Source organism: Tenrec ecaudatus, chromosome 17 (assembly GCF_050624435.1).
Source record: "Tenrec ecaudatus isolate mTenEca1 chromosome 17, mTenEca1.hap1, whole genome shotgun sequence".
Lineage (NCBI taxonomy): Eukaryota > Metazoa > Chordata > Mammalia > Afrosoricida > Tenrecidae > Tenrec > Tenrec ecaudatus.
Genome location: NC_134546.1, coordinates 8,567,155 through 8,586,307, shown reverse-complemented (window position 1 = coordinate 8,586,307; position 19,153 = coordinate 8,567,155). Strand labels below are relative to the sequence as shown.

At 49.4% G+C, this 19,153-nt stretch overlaps 1 protein-coding gene across 1 annotated transcript in view; it reads right to left on the bottom strand.

Annotated features, from left to right (window-relative positions):
- Nucleotides 1-17,118, bottom strand: part of B3GNT2 (UDP-GlcNAc:betaGal beta-1,3-N-acetylglucosaminyltransferase 2) — a 35,354-nt gene extending 18,236 nt beyond the window's left edge. Inside the window, exon 1 of the mRNA XM_075535515.1 lies at nt 16,887-17,118. The gene's annotated coding sequence lies outside the window, so the exon portion shown is untranslated. The remainder of the gene's footprint in view (nt 1-16,886) is intronic.
- Nucleotides 17,119-19,153: the final 2,035 nt, after the last annotated feature.

Genomic DNA, 19,153 nt, shown 5'->3' with positions numbered 1-19,153 from the left:
CCTATAAATATATAAACATATAAATATAAACATATAAATCTCTCTCTCCTGCAATTCCCACTTTCCACATCCTGACGTGGACCACCAAGCTGGGCTGAGGTGAGCATGCTACCATGAAATGTGTCTGACTCCATTGTTTCCATTTCTCTTCTCTCTCGCCTGGAAACCTGCTTCGGCACAGTCTGGACAACCCTACGGAGCGGCTGGGATTCTGCAGACATGAGCTTTGCCCCCCATGAGCCAGAACAGACCCAACCCAGCCAACAACAACCACGGACAGGCCTGATGCCATTACATAAACCGGGCCACACCGACAGGTTTATGATTCGTTAATACACTGTAGGCATCTATGTAGTCGCCATCTATTCTTCTACAGTGCTCTCATTGAGCTATGATTCACATCTACTAAACTTTCACTTAGGATACCTGTCAATCAACGGGCAAGCCTGTGATCAGGACACCAGGATCAAGGTTTCTAACACGCCATGGCCTCAGGCAACCACCCACCCACCTACTTCGCTCCCATTCTTTCTAAACAGATTTGCCTCTTCTGGGCATTTCCTATGAATGGAATCCGAGGCTATGGGGTCTGTTCCCTTCCCCTTAGGACAGTATTCTTTTAAGGGCCACACTCTGTTACTCTCCAAGTATCCTGTTTAACTCAGACCCACACAGGGCCATCAGGAGTCCGAGCTGACGCAAAGGCAGCCGGCTCTTGGTTTAATTTAACCAACAGGCACATGGAGCTGCTTGGGCTCTTCCCCATGACAGAAAGGTGACGCCCAACTGCCTGTGTGCATGCCTGTGCCGTTTCCTTTGGGAAAATCACCAGAGAACAACAAAGCAGACACAAGTCTTTACATGGTCACACAGAAGACTCCCAAAAAGTTGTTCTTTTTTAAATAACGAAGGAGTTGATAGCACTGGATCTTGGTGTACTCAAATAATCCCATTAAAATTATTTAAAAAGAGGGTATCAAAGAATATTATGTAATTTTTCAAATATTTTGGTCACTCGGCACCTCCCTGACTGCTAAGGTGGAAGCCCTGCAGATCTTGTTTATGGTCCTGGGGTTACTTTTTGATTAGTTATCCTATCAAAGAATGAAAAGTGGGTGGTTGTTGTTAGGTGCCATCTAGTCGGCTCCCACCCACAGCAACCCCTTGCACAATGGAAAAAAACACAACACAGTCCAGCGTCGCCTTCAGAATTGTTCCCCCGGCTGAGCCCACTGATGCAGCCGCTGTGCCCGTCCATCTCCTGGAGGGCGGTCCTCTGTGTCGCAGTCCCTCCACTTTGCCAGGCAGGATGTCTTCTCCAGGGACTGCGCTCTCCTGACAGCATGTCCAAAGTACGTTAAGTTCAAGTCTTGCCATCCCTCCCTCGAAAGGAGCGCTCTGGCCGTACTTCTTCCAGCACAGATGTGTTGGTCCTTTTAGCAGTCCATGGTACTTTCAACATCCTCTCCGGCACCACAATCTCAAAGCATCGATTCTTCTTCAGGCTTCCTTATTCTATGTCCAACTTTCAGACGCAGAGGATGCAATGGAGAATACCGCGGCTTGCCAGCTACGTAATTTCATGTCAACTTGAAGATATGTAAAAATGTACGGGTGAGTCTAGCCTGTCAATCAGGTCATAGCCTGGTGGTTCCTCCTTGTGGGGGTGGCCCTCTCATAACGAGGAGCCTGGGAACCTCCCCCCCCCTCTCTGCCTTCACTTTCCTGCTGGTGGGCCACTCTGAGAACTGCCAAGGCCCTGTGATACTTCCACCGCCAATGGATCCACAAGACCTTGCACCCACCGGCCTGTGATCTTCCTGTATTTTGCAACCTTGCAAGTGGCTGCATGAGTCTGAAGAGGGACTTAGGGACTAGTATCAGACTTATGGACTATATCTGGACTGGGATGTTTGCTTGATATATAATTACTCCTTGAAATGAAGCTCTCTCTTACACAGATGAGTGTCACTGATCTGTTTCTCTAGTCAACCTGACCTAACACACATACACCTTAGTCCTCCAAGTAACATCCTTGGTTGGTTTAAAAAACAAGCAAAGAGGTCTCGTGCAACAGATACACCTACTGCAACTCATCTGTGGATCGCCTGACTGCTGCTTCCACGAGCACTAAGTGTGGATGAAGCACAACAAAAGCCCTGACAGCGCCCACCTTTTCTCCATTTACCATGAAGTTACCAACTGGCCCAGTTGAAAGGTGGGTAGGGACTTTAAAATAGCCTACACAGTAGAGCTGTTTACCGTGACAATGCTGCCTTGTCATGCCCCTCCTCACCCGCACCTGTGGCTGAAGAGGACCTGTGACAGTGGTTTCCTGTCAACTTAAGTAAGTCAGGCTTCTCTCATGACATGCTCTAACACAGTGTGGGCAACTCTATGGCGGGATCTCCTATGAAGGAGCCCAGCAGTTAATCTGGTCAGAGTCTTGATACAACTGAGAAGTGCTTCATTTCCGACATGGCCTCCTCTTCGGATAAACAGTATGGACGAGAACTCACTTCCACTGCTGAGTCTGTCAACCTGCCGCCTGGTTCTCAGACTTCCTGTTACATCGTCTGCTGACTCCAGGAGCCAGCAACAGACTCCCACCCTTAAATTGATCCAATTGATTCAGTCTGTGGTCTTCCGGCTGGATCTTCCTGCTTCCTAAGCACCTGCAGCTAGCGAGCTACACAAAAACCAAGAGAAGCCTTCAGTCTGGCCGAACCAGACTGGACGTGTGTCAGCCTGGATGCAAACCTCTTCCTCTACACATACTTCCTCTCGAGAACCCGGCCAACGCACAACCCCGGATCCCAAAATGCTGCCCGCAGAGTTGATTCCAAGTCACAATAGCAAACTTGCAGGGCAGAGAACTGCCGTGGGGTTTTCAAGAAGGCCACCTTGTGTTGGCACTGCCACACCTGTCTCCTGCAGAGCAAGCTGTGGGTCCCCACCACGCCTCTTTCTGTGGATGAGCAGTGCTCCCAGAGGGAACCGAGCCATTCCATGGCCTCTCCCAGCCCAAGGAGCACCTTTGCTAAAGGGGTCAGTAAACTCGGTCAGAGACCCAGGGATACCCACAAACTGCACCATCACCCTGTCCCCCAGCTTCAAACACACAGAATGTATCTCAATTGATTCACCAACACGCGGCTGCCAGAGCTTCTTTGCCAAAGGCCTCGGGTCATCACCAAAATGTTTGACCCAAGAGGAAACGTCAGCACAGAGGTGAAGGACTGCGGCGGCCTGTCCTCCAGGTCCCCCGCACCCCCCCCCCACCCCACCCCCACACACAGGCGACTAGGGCAGTGAAAAGTATTATGGGTAAAAAAGCCTTTTTTCTCAGGCTGCGCCTGTAAGTCTGGACTGCCATTGACATTAAAAAAAAAATCAAAATATGCCAATGGCTCCAGCACTTTCCAACTGGGGTTTTGTTCACTCCTTCTTCCTGGCCATTAGCCACCCATCTATGAGCTTTATCACAGCGTGTCTGACCGGAGGGAGCCAGGGCTGGGCAGTGGAGGAGCTGAGACCTCAGGAACGAAAATCTTCATACTTTGCTCGTTCCTTAATCAACACCCTTCAGCACTGGTCAAAACAAACAAGTTGCCTTTGAGTCAAGGAGACTCAAGGAGACACAGGTCACAGTAGCACTGTGCCTCACGGGTTTTCAGTGGCTGATTTTTCAAAATGGAGCAATCTCCCTCAAAGCTTAGAGACGGAGGCACACAACAGAGAGCGCATTTAGCCAGGAATGTGAAGTTGAGGAAGACTTTAGTGAGGCAGGGGAAGAACTCCTCAAGGAACAGGGAAGTGGCACCTGGTACTGGGCGGCAGGACATAGAGGGCATGAGCTTAAAGGGGAAGGAGGTTCTTTGTGCTGGGGTTGCAAGTTTCGGGCCAGGTGACGTTTTGTTAGTAAATCATGTTGTTCCTAGGAAACAATGCTAGGGAGAGGGGGGCTGTGTTCTGTCCGAAGGTAATCTCTGTGAAATGCTGCAAACAGGGAGGTGCTTTGGAGTTCAGGTGCTTTGAAATTCAGCCAAGTCATTTGTCTTCTTGAGAAGCTGGAACAAGTGGCTGCCTTGGTGCAGACCCGGCCCCAACCCGCCCAGTGCTTCCTGGACACTTTCCTATTCTTATGTCCTTTGCCCGTTTATTGTTGTTGTTTTGGGGGCCAGGTGTTCTCAACTCACTTGATCTTTTACAACAAGCACAAAGAAGTGAAGCAATTAACCTGAGAGCCCAGAGCTTCTCTTGGTGGGGTCAGCATTTGGACTTTGGAGCTGGTAAGAACAGATTCCATCACACAAACACAATGGTTTGCCAGGCTTTGCTTCCAAGGTGCCTCTGGTGCCAACCTTGTTAGCAGATCCCAGCAGCTGAGGGCCAACTCAAACGTTGTTGCCAATGCTCCAAACCAACCACTCCCGAATTAACCTTTGCATGGGGCTCCTCCCTGGCCGTCTATCTGTGGGGCCTGGCTACTTCTCTTCAAACACAAGCCCTTTCCAGGTCCAGAGACAAAAGTCTCACTCCAGCAGTGCATCATTTGCTGACCTCAATGCCATCTCAAGAAATGGTAACATACAATTAAATAAATCTATAAACAAACACGGGCCCCGAGGATGAGGGCAGGAGGCAATTAGAAATTGATAAAAACATACACGTATAAACTGCAATACTGAACTAGACTCAGAATCTCATTATATAAACTAAATTATCACACTAAACATGTAGGAATGCTAACTGAATTAAGTAGGCCATCCATCACGGCCCTGGCACTCTTGGTACAGAAGATCATCTGGTATCTGTTCCGTGGTTTCTGGTATATGTGTCTATAGCCACCCACGCCACAGACACATGCACAGAAAAACAAGTGCAATCAATTAAGAAAGAATGTGTTTCCATAGGAATATTGAAATAGTGGTCACTGTTCACAACAAGAGCACATCAAAAATTAAAGACCAACTTAACAAAATTAAGTGTTTGATTGTAAAAGTGCATCGTTCCAACCACTTCGTCCCGAGGGTTGAAGACCCTGGGGCAACCAGGAATATAAAGTTAAACTTTTAAGCTCCCTTTTGGAATAATTTTACCATCAATACTCGGACAACAAATTCAATTGCCCTTGTTCTTGGCAGAGAAAATCCTTTGTGCCACCAGTACAAACTGCCACTGCCCTTCCTATTAAATTAGATTTCGCAACTCTCCTCTCCAAGAAATGCCCAGTTTGACAACACCGACTCTGTTCCTTGCAACCATTGTAAATCCTCTTCGGCAACCTTTCACTGGCGTATGACACCAAGGGCGCCTGACAACCTCTGAACTCTGTTGGTCCGCCTTTCTGGGAATGAGCACAAATGCAGACACCCCCCCACCCCCCACCCCCCGGGCCTGAGCAGGCGGCTGCCTGGCAGCATTGCGTCAGGCAGCTCAACTGGAATTGCTCCCATTCCTGAAGCTGCTTCGTGTCTTGGGTAAAGCCTGGACTTTTCCCTTCAATACCATTGGTTCTTGGTCAGCTGCTAATTTCTGAAACGCTTAAATGTCAACAAATTCTTTCTGGGACAATGACTGATGATTCCTTCCTTTCTTTTGATGCCTCCTGCTTTGGGCAATATTGTGTCCGTAGATTCTTTCCTTCAACATTGCACCCTGAAGCTTGCTTTCTTTCCTCGGGGTCTTTGTGCGTGAGGCATGCCAAGAATGTTCTTCCCTGTGGGTTTTCTATGAATCCCATGCAATACTTGGAAATCTCTTGTTTCGCTCCTTCACCTCATCCTTTCTTCCACTTGCTTTCAGCTACTCTGTTCAAGGGCAGCTTCAGCCTCGGGACGACATCCATCTTGGTTTCTTTTTTCTTCCCTGTCTTAAATGACCTCTTCCTTTCTTCACCTAGGATCCCTGGGTTCATGACTGGCCTCTCTGTGGTCATTATAGGTCAATGCGTCAAATGTATTCTTAAGATGGCCTCTCGTCCAGGTAGGATATACTCAAAGTCACCTTCATTTTCTTGGGCTCCAGCTCTGAGCTTGCACATAAGCAATTGATGGTTTGCAGGCAGTCGGGCCATCCTGGATAATACTTCATCTCTTTCCACAGATACCTTCCACTTGATTTCTATCTTCCAGGTGGTCACATAGGTCGACATGGATAGGGACTGCTTGTGGTATTGCAATGAGCAAGTAATTAGTCTTCCAAAATTCTACCATGAAATTTCAAGTGGTGTTTTTATCAGCAAGGCCTATTTTCCAACTATCAATCATCTCCCAATACCATTATCAGACAATATTCTGTTACCATTCATCAAGTGTTCAGACCCAATTTTTCTAAAAGTAGATCTCCACATCTGCCTTGTCCCAGAGCGGAAGTTCCAATGAAACCAGTCCACCATGGGTGGCCCTGCTGGTATTAGAAACAACCAGTGGCATCGCTTCCAGCATGCCAGCCACACACAAACCACCTCAATGAGCACAAGCTAGTGTTTCAAATCTGCCGTGACACACAGCATGACAAAGTGACAGAGCAGGTGGGGATAGGAAGAAGAGCCTTCTAAAACGTTAAATCCATTCCATTGACACTATTTATTCAAAGTTGTTTTAAAAACTGCTTGGGAATTCTCAATATCTTGGTTGTTTGGCAAGGGTTCTGGTGACAGATCTTCCCAACGAGAACGAACATACAAGTCTTGGCTGGAGGCAGTAATGGCTCCGTGGTGGAATTCCACGTGCAAGGTATGGGGCGTTCAATTCTTGGCCAATGTGTCTCAGGCACAGCTACCACCCACTTGTCAGTGGGACCTGGGCTGTTGCCTAGATGTTGAGCTGTTTTCAAGAGCTTCCACATTAAAATGGACCAGAGAAAGCAGGCTTCGGGATCTTTGAAAAACAGTCCATGAAAAATGTCTGTGTGGTAGACAATTGTATGTCAACTTGAAGCTGTATGAAAATGTGGGGATAGAATCCAACTTGTCAATCGAGTCACAGTCGGATGATGCTTGGAGGTCATCTTATAAGCTGGGAACCTGGGAAGTCATCTTTCTCGGCCCCTTTGCCTTCCTGCTTGCTGGGACTCTACTGCCAACCCTCTAGGAGCTGACATTACCCTGCCACGTTTCCAGAGAATTTGGATCCACGGGACTGCGTCCACTGGCCTATGACAGTCCGGCTGCCCTGGTCACTACTCTGCATCATCGGCATGTGGCGTTGTGAGCCTGAAGAGGGGATTATATGGATTAGTATGAGGCCCATGGACCTGGGTTGGACTGGGATGTCTTCTTGGTAAATTACTTGATATAATTACTTCTTGATATAAAGCTCTTTCTTGTATATATGTGTGAGTCTGGGTAGACTAGAGAAACAAATTCACACTCATATATACATAAGAGGTTTATAAACAAGAGCAATTGAATATTGCAAAAACATCCCAGCCCAGATCAAGTCCTTAAGACCAGAATTAGCCCATATGTCCGATACCAATCTATAAAGTCCTCTTCAGACTCACGAAATACATGCAATGATGCCGAATGCAGGAGGATCACAGGCCAGTGGGTTGGAAGTCTTTTGGATCCAGTGGCATTGTAAGCATCTGAGCACTGGCAGAGGGCTCTATGTAGCTTGTCTGGCTCTAGAGGTCTGGTGGCATCAGGGTAGGTCCATGTGGCTTCTCCAGCTCCCAGGGCATAGTGCCAGGTGTCTCAACAGTAGAGCATCTCTCGGGGAGTGAGCAGAGAGTGTGTCTTCCACCTTCTTCAAGGAGAAAATTACAGGAGTTCCCAGACTGAGGCCCACACTGAGGCCTCATTGGCTATGACAGACTGGACTCCACCCTTCACTCATCATCAGATCCCAAATTGACACCAGATTAGGTAAGTCCCACAACATAGATGAGTACCCCTGGATTTGTTTCTCTAGACAACTTGACTGACACACTGTGACTCACAACCATCTGACTCTCAACCAGTCGTGGCCACAGTGCAGGACTGGGCAGCGCTGTGTTTTGTTTTGCTTGGGGTCAGCATGAATTAGGAAATCAACTTGTCAGTCACTGCCAGTGATAAAACAAAGAGCACAAAGTATCCCAGTCTGTGCCTAATGCTTGCAGGAAAATCACAAGATTCGGCAGAACGAGTGGAGCTACAGGGGGAAGAGGGACTACATCCTCACTGAAACTAGCCAGGTGGCTCACTGTACCTGCCTCCACATTTGCGCCTGCTTGAAAATGCCCCCCCGTTCTTCAACGAGGACCCATTGAGGGGGGGAAACAACTGAGAGAAACATTGTGTTTTTTAAATATGGCATTCGGGAGAGAAACCTTAAGAGAGACCTAATTAATTTCAAAGAAAATAATTCCTTATGTGGTAAAGGGAGAGAGGGAAACAAATGCTGTCGAATGATAAATGGGAACCTCATCTCACTAGTTCCCCAAGTCGAAGAGCTTCAAAGGGTGGCATTTCTAACCTATTTTGATCCCTTCACTGTTGAACAGGTGGATCTGATTCGGAAAGCACCATCAGCCAAGCCGGAAGAGGTCTTTTCTTCCACCTACTTAGGGAAGCAAACGCACTTCGGAGAAGCAGTGGATGTAAGTGCTTGTTCAAAGAAAATAAACAGAAGAGAAAGCGCCAACTCTAGGTCACAGGAAGTTTCTACGGGGCAGTGCCATCTGGGAGTGGTATGGGCATTTCCATGCCCAACTGACTGCAGTAATGAACGCTCAGGTTGGTGGCGCAGCTTTCCTCCTAGTTTGCAGTGGCGTAAACAAATCCAGTGGGTTGCCAAGGTTACAGTGACACTTGATTGTCAGCTCTGGGACCCACACTTCCTTTCTCCAAGGCCTCCCCAATGACCAGTCTCCCATTTCCAGGGTGGCACTCTCCCAAGCCTGGGTCCCCGTGGCAGACCCTGATCCTCCACTGGGGTCTAGTGCCGATCAGCTCCACTCTCTTCCATCTCCTTCCTGCCCAGTGGCTATGGGCACACATTTCTCTTTTCCTCCTCAGCCACCTTCCCAGACAGGGCTTGGCCTTTCCAGTCCCTCTCTCCTTCTAGAACCTGCACAGTTCTGCTGGCTGACCTTCCAGGGCACTCAACACTGCTGGCCACCAGCTCCACTCCTGCCCCAAGTTCAAGTCCACCTCTAACCGCTGACTGCCCTCCGGCTCCTCTTGTAGCTCGACAGTCTTTCCTTACAGCCAATGCCCCCAAATGGGCACTCCCCAGAGTCTGCCTATATTGCGAGGTGACCCATTACCTCCCATCTCCCGTCTCCTGGCCTCTTTCAGAGACTGTTCCCACTCCAAGAGCTCATCTGCAAAAAAGACCCACTGCATCTATGCCCGCAGTTCACCTCCTCCACCACCCACCGCTTTCTAAGGGATCCCTCTAGCAGCTTTGCTGAAAACAGTGTGGAGGGAGCAGGGACAACGGTGACTGGACAAGAACCACGCCCACCTTTCTGGCTCAAATCATCTTCTCAAAGCCAAGTCTGACACGTGTCCCCACATCCTTTCCACCACAGAAACTCTCAGGGGCCTCCCGCAGCCTCAAGTGCGGGTCTGTGTCCTGCTACCACTCCTCCAGGTACCCACACTTAGCCGCGCGCTTCCCAGCACATCTCTCTTCACAGACACACCTCCTCGCACCTTCCTGGGCCCTCTCAGGGCGCAACTTACCCTCCTTTCTCTGTCCTGGAAGACTTTTCCCTGCTTCCTTTACACCTCTTCCTGGTCAGTCTCCACCAGACTGCCACCTCCTGCCAGGCAGGACAGGGACCTGAGCCACCTCGACAGCCATGCAGGGCCCAGCACAGAGGAAGCCCTACCCAGAGGAGTCAGACTCCACCAAAGGCAGTGAGCTTCCCAGCATGCCCGCACCGGGCCCGGGCAGCAGAGACTCATGTCTTTTGCTTGAGGGCAATGAGTCTACATGAATGGTGGTGGAATCATTACAATACTTGTACACCGTGAAGATTATAATCAGTGTCACTGATTACATTATGCATATAGAAATTGTTGAATTGGGGGGTAGGAGGTCCACAAGAGCAGGGTCCCCCTCTCCATGGTTATAACCTAGAGGCCAGGGGGTTGCTCTGATGGAGCCACTGGGGTGAGTCTGCCCAACATTTCTGATACCAGTCTGGCCAGGAGTGAGGGCCAGAATGCGGATGATGGATTCGAACCTAGGCTTTTAAAGTCGCCTGATGATCTGGTAGGCACCCCTGAGCAGGCACATACGATTGGTATGTTTTCCTACACAATTGCTGGCAGACCTATGCCCCGACGTCATCCTAGAATTATAGAGGCAATAAAAGAATATAAAAACTCTAAGCACCTATAACGAGCCAGACCAATTAACAATAGTCAGTGTTAAAGAGATGGTGAAATTCTTTCGCATTTTCATATATGCTTATGTTTTACAAAATAAACAGCAAGGGCTCTTTTAGAAAGACTACCAAGAAGCCACTCAAGGTAGAGAGTCCTGCGATGAAAGAAACGGGCTCTAAGGACATCCACACTGGGCCCGAGACCACCGTTAGAGCAAGATCGAAAAGCTGAAAATGTGTTCAATGGCTCTTCTACAAAGTATGCAGTTAACAGATGGCCCTGTGGCTTCACTTCTGAAAGATACATTTCACTTCACAGAACAAAAACGCCGGCAAATGCTCTGCTGAGCATCTTGGGCTCATTCCTAGGACCTCTTAGCCAACCCTGCCATCAGCTCACCCCCCGAGGCCAGCACACACCAGCTCACATCACCCAGGTGACCAACCTGAGCGGGGCATTTCAGCGGCGGTCACCTCCTGACCTAGAGAGGAAATGTCATTAAAAACAACGCGATCAAACCCACACTTTTAACTCACAACGAAAAGTCAAAACAGAAAGAAACGAAATGACAAACTTAAAATTAGAGGTTCAAAAAAAGTACATCTGCAGCCGATATTAAGGGCTCAAGTAGAAGGCAAATGTTTTGAGAATGATGATGGCAACAAATGTACATATGTTCTTGACACAATGGATGTATGGATGGATGGTGATAAGAGTTGTACGAGCCCCCAATAAAATGATTTTCTTAAAAGCACATCTTACTTCAGCTAAATGTTAATGCCAACAAAGTGCTGATTCGGCAAAGCTGTGGCATCTAACTTTCAGTAACAGACCTACACGACACTGTCATCAATACAGCCTATACAATCACAGAGGACACAGATAACTACAGTTGCTGTCGTTAGCACATTTTAAAAGAAACAGGCAAATAAGGTAAGTAGGTCCCATTAATCATCCTAGATTAATGGGAGTGCGCTGTATGTACCCAATTCACAAATAAAAAAACTGAGATTCCCAAAAGTTAATAACTTGTCCAGAGTCACACAGGAAGTGAGAAGGGGAGAGGAGGGGGAATTTCTGATGTTTCACAATAACTTACATATACATTGTATGACTCAGTATGACTACTTATATGAAGTTCAAGGATATGCAAAAGCCAATATAGGATGACAAAGAGTTAGCAGTGCTCACTAGATGATGAGTGCTGATGGGAAAGATAGAAGAACCCTTTGAGTGTGGGGAATGCCGTCTTAAACAGGGAAGTGGGCACACCTGCGTGGCCGTACAATAAACGGGAAATTCACTGTATGGCACTTCAAGGTAAAATAAAAACTCCTGCTCCAACTGAATTCAAGTCCATGTTTCTAAGCTGCTAAGCCAACCGAGGGTCGCTCAGGAAGAATGATACCCACACTCTAGAATAGGTTACCCTAGATAATTCATTTGAAAGAGCATTTGGAATGCAATACATCTCCTGCCACGTTGGAGTGAAGAGATGTGGACAAAACCTGCATTGAAAATGCCTCTAAATGAAAAGTAAGCACTATCGGCTCCTGGCTGTTGCCGCTCTAGCCACACTGCGCACGGTGCTGGAACAATCACTGGCCCACGCCAAACAATTTGGAAGGCAGCTACATGGCCAACCAATGGAAAGAGACCCATAGCTGGGCCTACTCCACTCCAAAAAAAAAAAAGCAATCCAATCAAATGCAGAAATTGTCAAACAGTATCACTAATGTCAAGGTCAGCAGTTCAAAACCACCAGCCACTTTGAGGGAGAAAGATGAGGCTTTCCACTCTCGGAACCCCCCTGGGGCAGTTCTATCCTGTCCTATGGGGTCACTATGAGTCGGTATGGATTTGATGACAGTGAGTTTGATTTTTTGGTTTTGTTTTTTATTAGTAGCAAGTACAAGTCAAATTTTCCTGAAGACAATTTTAAAAATGGTTGCAAAATACATAATCAAGAAACTTCCACAAATTAAATGCCAGATTCAAAAGAGGAGGTTAAAAAAAACAAAAGCTATTGTTAGTGCCATCAGAAGAATATCTTTACCTGTGCTTAATTGCATATGCAAAAGCACCTGGCACTAGCTGAAAGGTCAACAGTTCACACCCAGCAGCACTCTAGTGCAGGAGAAAGACAGGCAGCCTTGAAAAGCCAAAGGGGCAGTTCTAGGCACACAGAGAAGAAATTGGAGCAAAGTTTTTAGAGAAAGAGTTATCTGGGAAGAAAAGCTAGAGCTAAAATGATACAACATATTTAAAGACCAATGTTCACTTTACCAGCAAAGCCTACCCTCAAAACAAGCTGGAACTTTCTTACAAAGGTCAAAATAAAGCAAGAAGGCAAACCCAAGTAAGGCAGATGCAATGGTCCCAGGAGTGCTGAGCAAAACCAAAGCTCAGTACCAGGAGGGGCCCCTCTCCCCCAGTAGGAAAGTCACGGGGCCACCAAGCAAACTCCATCGACAGGCAAATGCTTACTGTGGCTTGCTCAGACTGGCAAAAGAGTGGAGTGATGATGAAACTCTTACATCAATCCTCTCAAAGCCTTGCCCCACACATACACACGCCTCTGATTCAAACAGTAATTGCCTCTCCAGAGAGAGGAATTTATTCCTCCTACAATTTGGAGATGCATTTGGCAAGCATCAGTTATCCCACGTCGAATGGGCTTTGGAGAAGACAGCTGGAACCACACGGGTTGGGTATGTGGTCTACTTTACCAGGTGCTTTCAATCAAGCAGCCAGGAGCCGCCACTCTCAACTGATCAGAGCCTTTTTCAAAGCATGCATCAATGTCCTGTTGACACCAGGGAACTGAGTGGACAAAAAGTTCTTGGAAAAATCCAAGTGAAAAGTAGTGGAATTTGTCCCTTCACAAATGCCTCTGAGATTTTTTTTTTACACAATGGTAATTGCCCCTATTGTAATGGATGATCCAGCCAAACAGTATCCCCATGGTAAGAATCTGCATGTTTAAAAAGTAATCATTCCACACACAAAAAGTAATCATTCCTATTAACAAAAAGATGCTTAAGCTGTAACAAACTGGCCAATGAAACTGTCAAAAAGTGAGGTAGAGTCAAATAATGTGCTCAAGTCTTTCAGAAGCCAGTTAAGGATTAAAATCACAGATTCAATGGGTCAAGAAAACAAGCTCCTACACAGCGAATAAAAACACACGGAACTCGCTCCTCCAACCAACCAACCAAGAGACCAACACGGCAACATTTGCCCAAAAACAAAGTCCAGGGGGAAGTGGGGGCAGGGAAGCTGGGTGATTGCAATGGGAACCCAGGGAAGAAATGGGAAGGGAGCTCTTACACAGAGGGGACTGCCACCAAGCCAATGCCATTACACATCGTGTGTGGACGTTGCTAGATAAGAAACGATTTACTCTGTAAACTTTCACCCAAAGCTCAACCTGCTAAGCCCAGCCCCCCCCCGCACCCCCCCCCCCAAGCACAGCACTTCGGACATTTTCCACAGGGGCCCTGGTGGGCTCAGCCGTTCAAAACCACGAGCTGTTCCTCAGGAAGATGAGGTTTTCTACTCCCGGAAAGAGTTACAGTCTCACAAACCCACAGATACAGGTGTACCCTGTCCCATAAGGTCGTGATGAGTCAGAATTGACTCCATGGCAGTGAGTTAGGTCATCATCCCTACATTATGGTTTTTAAAAATCAGCATTACTGAAAATGATCCAAATGAGAGAGAGAGGAGTACGCCTGTAACTAAGCCCTATTCCTGGGTTAGTTGAAAAAGCCCCAGGCATCTTGGCTTTTACCAACAATGCATCATGCAACAATGCTTAGTATCTTTAGGACTTCTATTCATTTCCTAATTGAACTAAAAAAAATTTTTTTTAATGTAACTATGAAGGACCAGTTAACACTTTCTATTTCCGTGTAACCTGAGCATACGTATATTGGAATCCCAAAACAAAACAAAAAAAGTCACAAAAATATTTTTTAAAGAATTTTTAAAATGTAAACCACTTTTTTAATCAAAGAAATCTCCAAAACGGAATATATTCTGTATATATTCATTCCCTCAGAAGCTTGGAAATTATGTTTTATTTATTTGAAAGATTGCCTCATTCTTTGAATTTTAAAAAATTTGCATCTGCCAAATTTTAAGAGTTTCCGTCTAAGAGGGACACTATCTAAATGGTTCCTACAAGATTTTAAGCTTTGGTAAGGTTACTGCTTTTGACGCCAAGAGGAACTTCTACATAGTTCGAGTACAGCAACGACCAATATTTATTGTTCACTACTCTCCCAGACTCCCATGGTTCAGTGCTAGGAGTTTTATAAACAGTATCTTATTTTGTCCTCAAAGTTATTCTTGTTTTTCCATGCCCACAATGAGATGTGAAAAATCGGGCTCGGATGAAAAATAACTTGCCCAAGGTCACTCAAGTCACCAAGAATCCCTGGTGGCATAGCGGTTATTATGCATTGGGCTGCGATCTGCAAAATCGTCGGCAGTTCGAAACCACCGGCCTCCGCGGAAGAAAGGACTGTCTACTTCTGTAGAGTTACAGTCTCAGGAACTCACAGGGCAAGCAGTTCTACCCAGTGCTATAGGGTCTTTATGAGCCGGCCATCTACTCGATGGCATTGAGTTTGGTGCTTGGTTTTCGAAGATCACTCAACAGACGTGTGACAGAACCAAGATTCTTCCCCACAGTGAGGAGGGAAACTCAAGAGCTTTTATGGAGAATTAAGCCTTACGTCGTACACAGGCCATTTGCGGGGGAGAGGGGGGGAGCTAAACCCAGAGCAGTGAGCCCACAGGCAAGGAGAATCCCCAAAGGGAAAAGCAATATTCTAAATTTAAAAAGTCATCTCAAACAAAAGATCTAAGAAGACGAAGTTGTTTTTTTAAGCTAGTGGGGGAGGGGGAATACGTAAGGCCTTTTAGGAAGCGTCAATGCAGAAGGGCTCTGCATTACCACGTTCACAATTTCCAGTGGCCTTAGTAACCTCTATTTAAAAGAACCCAACGCTTTGCACGCTCCTACAGAGAGTCACAGCCTGGCTCCACGGCCGCGTCGCCCAACAAACTGTCAGAGCCGCAGAAGTGTTCCCACCAGCTGGCAGAAGAGCACGGGGTGGGCTCCGGCCGGCCGGGGGCCAGCTTTCTCGGGCCCACCCAGCTCCGTCGGTCACCTAGTTAAACGTCCCACCACCACCACGAGGTAACTGTTAGAATCGGTCTAACAAGAACCTACCACATTTACGCAGACTTCGCCAACTGAAATCTACCGCAAGTTCGAAATCACCAGCTGCTCCGCATCATAAAGAGGAGGCTTTCTACTCCCTTGAAAGAGTTACAGTCCCGGAAACCCACAGGGGCGGTTCTACCCTGCCCTGCAGGGTCGGTATGAGTCAAGAATGCCTCGATGCCAGTGCGTTGGATGGTCTCACAGGAGGAGCAGCAGAGAAAGTGTTCTTACACTCATTCTACGAACCTGGGAAATTGAGGCGGCCATAGGAGTAATAGGGAAGTGTAAACGAACCACCCCAAAAAAGAGAAAATCCTCGCCAATCCAGTTTATGTATTTTTTTTCAATGAGTTCACATGCTTTGATACACGTGACCTCGGAATCTCTAGACAGATCCTTCCCACTTGCTAAGGCTGGGGGGTGGGGGGTCTACTGTTCCCGAGCCCCGAGTTTAAAATACCTTGACCTGAAAATCAACACGGCGGCTCGGTTTTATTAGTTCGAAGAAGGGTCTGCCTGCCTCACGCAGCCGCCAGACCTGAGCCCGCAGCCCCCACGGAGCGCCCCCCCCCACGCACACCGTTCCCACAAGGCGCTGCACGGCCTCGCAGCAAGCAAGCCCTCTCCCCAAATCTCGGGCAAGTCGCTGGGTTAATCATTCAACTTGGACGCTGTGAAATGTTCTTTGAGGTCAAAGCGAAAGACTCTCCGTAAGTTTCGTAGAAACCAGCCTTTGGGAACCGGAGGTGGCAGCAGCGGCGGAGGGGGGAGCATCTGCCTGAGGCTCTTTGGCTCATAAAACACCTGATCTCCCCATGCGGCACCGGAGACCAGCGCAGTGCGAAGGCGGGGGGGGGGAGAGGGGGGGTGCAGGGGTGCAACCGAGAAATCACGCACGGCCCCCTCCGCAAAACGTCCTCCGGCCCCAGATGAGAGCACCTGGACTCAGACGACCCTGCCCAACGCCAACAGTATCTCGGGGCCGACTCCCCGGAAGTTAGGATGCAACTGGGGAGGAGGTCCCGGACCCCCCTTCCCCCCGGCACGGTGGTGTGGCCCGGGACAGGAGGCTCCGAAGACGCGCGGCCGCCGGTTTCGCTCTCCTCTTCCTCGGAAGGAAGGGGCCGCGAAGATGCGCTGGAGCCACCCAGGGACTGCTTCTCGGCGGGGACGCGGGGGCGAAGCCTGAACCGGGAGGAGCCGGGCGGGGGAACCGGCGGGCAGCGAACGAGGGGCCAGCTAGCCGAGAGGTCAGGGCACCGGGAGAGCAGGCCCCGGGCGGGAAGGGGAGAACTGGGTGCCCCTCCGCCCCGGCCCTACCTTGTCCGGGAGCAGCTCCTGTTCGGCGGGGCGGGGGCGGGAGAGCGCGGCCGCATCCACGTCCCAGCCGCTCGGCGCGGCTCAGCCCGGCGACCGCCGCCGCCCACGCTCCATGCGCTGCGCCCGGGACTGGCGCCCGGCGATGTCGGCGGCGGCTCCGCTCAGCTCGCCTCCGGCACTTGTTGCCGCCACCACCGCTGCTGCGCCCCACTCCCGGCTCCAGTTCCGTGCCGCCGCCGCCTCCCGGCGCCCGGGCCAGCCCCGCCCCACCCAATCAGGCTCGGGCCCGCCCCTCGCGTCACCGCCCCGCCCCGCCGGCCACCCAGAGCCCCAAGTTTGGCTTCCCCGCCTTGCGCCCGCCGGTCGGCCAATGGGAGCCCAGGACTCGCCCGCGTGCGCGCCCCTCCCAGTTTCCCTAGGACCCTCCCGCGCCGGGGCGCACACCTGGAAGCGAAGGGTTAAGCTGGGCGAAGGGGCTCCCTCCCTGCGGAACACCCGGGCGGCTTGAAAACTCAGCTGGTGCATCTAACTCTGGTCTAAAGGCCCCCGACTGCACCTCGCCCCTCGACCAGTCAGTCGGTGGGATGCCGAGGAACCAACAAGGTTGCCAGGTCAAATTCAGCGACCTTTTCGGCTCCCGCCAGTTCGCGACTGGCCTGGGCTGGACCCTGGCTGCTCCGCTAGTGCCAGGGAGACCCTGGCAGCGGGGAAAATGATCCCACTGCACAAGTTTGGGCGGGAGGAGGACCAGGGCTCCCCCCCAGTACCGGCCGTGGAGGCCCAGCGCCTTCCGAGAGCCGTGTACTTCAGCCCCGTGACTCGGTGCGAGCCAGACCCGCAAAGGTGAGCCCATGTGAGCCTGGCACCACCGGCCAGAGCCGCTGCCGGGCCTCAGAGGCCCTGCTCAGCCAGCCGGCCACCCGCAGTTCCTGGGGAGCAAGGCCCGGCGGCCCCAGTCGCAGCTGGAAATGCCCTCTCCCTTAAGCTTCATCTCCCGGGGAAGAAAGCGATCCTGTCGGGGGGTTTTTTGGTGTTGGTTTGGGGTTTTGGGGGTGTTTTTTTCTAATTTTAAATTTGACATGTCATTCACATCATGCCATTCGCTGATTTAAACGTATTAAAGGTAATTGCGCAAACATCACAATCCACTTTAGAATATTTTTTTATTCTTGTATTCATTATTACTAGCTCCCCCAAAGTCATCCCTGCTACTTCTCAGACTGAGAGATTAAGGACAAGCCCCGCCTCATCCCATCCCCCCCCCCCACCGGCTCAATTATTTGCATTTTCCGGAGGCGCTGCAATTAGCCAAGGGAAAGAATGCCTAATGTAGAATTTAAAGCACCTGTGCGCTCAGCCCACTGGCCTCCCCGGCCAGGCTCTCCCCTAGATCTGCAGCGGAGAGCAAGTAGCTGCTGGATCCTCGGAGCCGCGTGGGCGAGGGCTTCCGGAATCAGGAACCCTGAGTCAGTGGATCTGGGAAGGTGAAAGTTTGCAGCCTGCAGAGTTGGTTGTTGGTTTGAGAGAGAGCGACAGAGTTAATGATCACGTAATTCTCTTAAAATTGCAACATAAAGTAAGACAAATCAGATTTGTTGTGTTTGTTTTGTTCTGTTTTAACCCTAGCAAAGCGTCTCGCAGGATGTACACCAACCATGCTCAGCCCATATGCGGATCGGGTGGACGAAGGGAGAGATGCATTGTATATCCCATTGTCTTTGAGTGTCCATTTCTTCATTTGTGTTTATATTCACAATTCAGAAAGCCAACAAAACCTCCTTAATGAAACAAACTCCTTGCCTAGTGAATTCTGACTCAGCACGGAGGGAACAGAACTGGTCAGGTTTCCAAAGAAGCAGAGAGCCACAGCTTTCTTCCAGAGCGGCTCTCTCACTGCCATCACGACAACTAGGGCCGAACAGAACTGTCCCAGTGGGCTCCCCAGACTGTAACACGTTAGCCCGTGGAAAACCTCCTCTCTCCCCCTTGGAACCACTGGTGGCTTTGAACTGCTGGCCTTGTGGTTGGTTACCAGCCCACCACATAAGCCACTATGCCAGGGCGGCTAGTAGATTCAGATTACCAACTTCTTGGTGAGCAACCAAGCATAGCCACCATCCACCCAGGAACCCTTTGAGAGAAACACAAATTAGAAATCCAGTAAGAACCCTACCAAAAAACAAAACCAAAAAAAAGCCCTCATTGCCAGGGAGTTGATGCCAACTCCCGGTGACCCTATAGGACAAGGTAGACCGCCCTGTGAGTTT